Raw genomic sequence first — 891 nt, 5'->3', positions numbered from 1 at the left:
GGATCCCCGGGGGCCCAAGCCCCGCCCAGAGAGGCCCAGGTTCCGCCCCCGAGGGCCCAGGCCCCGCCCTCAAGATCCTGAGGGCATAGACCACGCCCATCGAAGTCCAGGCTCCTTAAGCAGCCTGGTGGCGCAGGTCACACCCACTTAAGGCAAGGCTCCGCCCCTAGAGGGTCTGATCCCGCCCCCTGAGGTCCAGGTCCCGACCGCTGAATGCCAGTTTCTGCCCTCTTGTTTGAAGGACCAGGATTGGCCACTCCCCTCGGGTTTAGGCCCCGCCCCAGCATCCTTCGGATTCAGGTCTTCAGGCTCCGCCCATTGAGCCTTTCAAGGACCTAAGACCTGACACCTAAGGCCTCCGGGATACAAGCCCAGTCTACTTCAGATCCCGGCTGGCTTTTGAACTGAGGATTTGAGAACTGGAGCCTGAGATCAGAACCTTGAACCGAACATCACCTTCTTGAGGCCCCCAGCTCATGTGGATGAACTCCTCAGGAATTAGGTTGCATCCCAGGGCCCACGCTGTTTGTTGTTGATTTGTAAACCCAGACTCTCCCTTTCAAGCTCCTTCCTTCCTCCCTTGCTCAAAGGCCCTTTGCTGAGTGTCCTGATTTTTGCAGAATAAAAGCAAGGGATGCAGACATCCCCCATCATCCATCCCCTAGCCAGGTCAGATCCTTACACCTGGATTCCAGCAAGGAAATGAGGGGTCCTGGACAGTTGGGAAGCTGTGGGCTAGGAGGCTGGGAAGCCATTTGTCTTCGGACATAAACTCGGACTTTTGGGGACAGTTTGTGCATTCATTTATTTCAACATACTGCATAGTAAGTGTCTGCTGGCACTGGGCCAGGAGCACAACACCAGGCAAATTCCTGCCCTCAGGAGGATGGG

Source organism: Leucopleurus acutus, assembly GCF_964270905.1.
Source record: "Leucopleurus acutus genome assembly, chromosome: 3".
In the NCBI taxonomy this organism is placed as follows: domain Eukaryota; kingdom Metazoa; phylum Chordata; class Mammalia; order Artiodactyla; family Delphinidae; genus Leucopleurus; species Leucopleurus acutus.
This window is presented reverse-complemented; position numbering follows the sequence as displayed.